We start from the raw sequence: 3472 nt of genomic DNA on the forward strand, positions 1-3472 counted from the left end.
CCTTAAAAAATGAGCCATTCTACCAAACAAAATTAAAGCTGCCTTTTTTAACCAATCTTGTACTGGAAGTTTTTGTTATTGTCCGATTTTTTGGGGAATAGATAATGCTGCGGGCTACAATTTACTTTGTGGCAAATTATATATTGTATGGTGGGATGTATACCATTGTCCAGGGTAAAGTTTTTTTAAAATTTAAAGACTCAATTGCTAAAAAGAAAGAAAAAACACTCGAAATATGCTTTATAGAGTAGTTTGATCAAATATGCTTGTACTTGCATAGATAAATGTATACATAAATAAAAGTACGATTTTTAATAATTTGATAATATTTAACTAATTAAATTATAAATTAACTTCTGGAATAATTCAAATTTTTATACTTCCGAAATCTGAATGACTAAAAAGTTATTAATACTAATATAAAATTAATAATATTCTACTAAATATTAGAAAATTTTCACTAATTCAGATTTAAAGACTAACAATTCTTGTGTAATAATGAACAGAAGCTAATGATAAATTGTAGTATAATTATTCTAGTAATAATTCTGCTTTATTTACTTTTCTCCAGTTAGTGGCATCATTGAACCGCCTTGCCATTTCTCGATTTATTTCGCGCCTTTTTTGCACGTTTCTTGTTCACTTTCACTTTATATAATTTATGTCATCTTACGCGGAATACACTCACGTTTTACGTTGACACCGATAAGAAATTACGACGAAAGAGAACACGACACATTTTCAAGAAAAACTTTGTTTTTACACACAACGTATCAGTTGATTAGGATGAGTATGACTTTTACTCTATCGGGGAAAATCTTTTTTCGCGTCAACTTTACACGTACGGGGACAGCTATCACCGCGCGTGACACTTTAAACGGCAGCAGATGATTTCAAGTACTTCAATTAAACTGACATCATACTGGCAAAAAAAATCAAAGTTTATCACTTTACCGATTTATTTTCTCATTTGACTCACTTCAGTTTCCAAAAATACTCTATCGCAGCTTGTTACGTGTTAATCCAGATCTTTGTTTTCACTTCCACTCCGCAGTATAAGGAAAGTTTCCAGATTATTTTAGTATCCAATATATGTGCATCAATTAGAATGAAATTCGGTGTATAAATAATAAGTTAGTATAAGTTTATTATTATCAATATAATATGTTGAAATAATTCGCATTGTAATGGAGGTAGAATCAAGATGGTGTCATTTATTTTCGGATTTTATTCCTTAGTTGAAAAAAGATGATAAGAATGCACATGTAAATTGAGAAAAAAATTTCTAAAGGGGAATAGGTAATTTGTAAAATAGTTGAAGTAGAAGAAACATTTTTTGAGGGATAGTAGGGGAAAGTTGGCTATGCTGTCGTCGTAGACATGGTGAATGAAACATATAATGCTAGTATTTTTTTTACTTTTAAATTAATGTTTCGCTTGAAATTAATCTTTTTGGTACACGAAGACGAACTTTTTGTGTCTGCAAAATTAATATAAAAACAAACGCATATTAGCATTACTTGTTTAATTCACTATGCTCTGTTCATAGCCGACTTTCCCTTACTACTAATGAGATTGCACCTTTCATAAATGATATTGTAATTTCACTTCGCATATTATAATGTCCAACACTTTCCTGAAAATTTGTATGAAACTATTAAGAACTGCATTTTTAAAATAGAATGTTTTACTTCACCATTTATTTCAAATTCCAAATTCACTTGACACGTTTTAGTACCCAACACGTTTCTCTGGAAATGAGTGAAATGTATATTTTTCTTCAAGATGCGAAAGTAAATAATAATTTCGTTAGTTGCCAGTGCATGATTATGAGTTTTAAATAATTTGTGGTGAATCTTCACTGAATTATTGCAAAAGTTTAGCGCGTTTTTGCTAAATAAAATGTGTGTGAATATGAAAAAATTATGAGTATGTATGAAAGGAAGGGGTTAATTGAGTTTTGCTTAACTTGCACTTGAAAGAAATTTGAAAGGAATTCGCGGCCTACCTTAAAACAAGCAAGTCCCCTACGGGTGTCTCCTGAGCGGCAGCTCGTGCTAGACTGGCCTTACGGCTTTGAAATTGTAAACGTCTGGTAGAAATCCCGCGACCTCGCCATCCACCTCAGCGCCCACCACCACGCAGAGCTTATTCTCTCCCCTGTCATGATTCCTAAAATACTATGGTATTTTATTTATTTAAATGGTGCGTGACAATGCCCTCAACTCTGGCATCTGATTACGCGTATTTCGAGAATGGCATTTCGCTCCTGCATCACACAATCTTCCAAAGAAGCAAGCCAACTTCAGAATGTTTCCTCTCTTAAACTGAACCAGTAAAATTATCACTGGTCGAATCAGCATTTTGAATTGTCACTGATGATGTCGAGTGAAAACGAACTTTATTGTGCACTAGTATTTTTGTTAAAAATAATTAGAGTCTGGCTGCCATAGGCAGGGGAGCTTATATATTTTATTTCGCTTGAAATTGAGGAGCACCTGACTGATGGACAACAATGCGTACGACCAGATGACTACTGGTACTGACTCACCAGTCATCCTGAGTAAATCAGTGACGGAATTCCACTGAGTTAACGAGTCAAATCTCACTGATTGTTAGCAGCATACTTCTGACTGTTTCAATCAGTGAGATTTCATTGGTTCATTTTAAAGGAGTGAAAATTAGATTGAAAAATTCGCCATTTCTTATAACTTCAATAATGCTGAAGAATTGCCCCTCCCCCTCCCCACTCCAGTAAAAAGGATTTCAGATTAATAAAAAAGGACGAATTTTTAAGAAACTAGATAAATTTTCAACAAGAGTAGAAATTCTAACCAATGATTTTTTAAACTTGAAAAGATCATCTTATTACAAAAAATGCAATAGTTAAATTTTCATTTGAAAGTAATTATTCTTAATGAAAAAACGAGTTTTTTGCAAAACAGTGAAATTTTCAACCGAAAAATATTAATATTAATTTCCTACCAAAAATGTGAACTTTCAATTAAAAGGATTACTTTTCTACAAAAAGACGAATATTTAACAAAATTCATGAATTTTCTACCAAAACAAAAATTTTTCAACTGAAAGTGACATAGTTAAATTTCCATTAAACAAAGTAATTTTTATTAAAAAAGAAACAATTTTTCAAGAGAATAGTTGAATTTTCAACTAAAGAAATGAATTTTCTACAAAACAGTTGAACTTTCAATAAAAACGTGCATTATCTATCGAAACAGATTAATTTCTAACCAGCCAGTTCGATTTCTAACAAAAATAAATGAAATCTACGAAAAGAAATAAATTTCGAATTAAATAGACGATTGTTAAAACATAGTTAAAACTTTAATCAAAGTTAATCAAACTGTTAAATTTTCAACCCAAAAAGACGAATTTTCAACCAAAAAGGATTACTTTTTAACAGACTTATTGAATTTTCAACAAAAAAGCTTGCGTAGGAAATGGTTTTGAC

At 31.3% G+C, this 3472-nt stretch overlaps 2 protein-coding genes across 3 annotated transcripts in view; one reads left to right on the forward strand and one right to left on the reverse strand.

Moving 5' to 3' along the window:
- LOC117172293 overlaps positions 1–2146 on the reverse strand; it is a 13398-nt gene extending 11252 nt beyond the window's left edge. The window contains exon 1 of the mRNA XM_033360051.1: positions 2009–2146. The gene's annotated coding sequence lies outside the window, so the exon portion shown is untranslated. The remainder of the gene's footprint in view (positions 1–2008) is intronic.
- Positions 1–3472, forward strand: part of LOC117172292 (tubulin polyglutamylase TTLL5) — a 173198-nt gene that overhangs the window by 75436 nt on the left and 94290 nt on the right. The gene's annotated exons all lie outside the window — the stretch shown is intronic.

The sequence above is a fragment of the Belonocnema kinseyi genome, chromosome 5 (assembly GCF_010883055.1).
Source record: "Belonocnema kinseyi isolate 2016_QV_RU_SX_M_011 chromosome 5, B_treatae_v1, whole genome shotgun sequence".
In the NCBI taxonomy this organism is placed as follows: Eukaryota; Metazoa; Arthropoda; class Insecta; order Hymenoptera; family Cynipidae; genus Belonocnema; species Belonocnema kinseyi.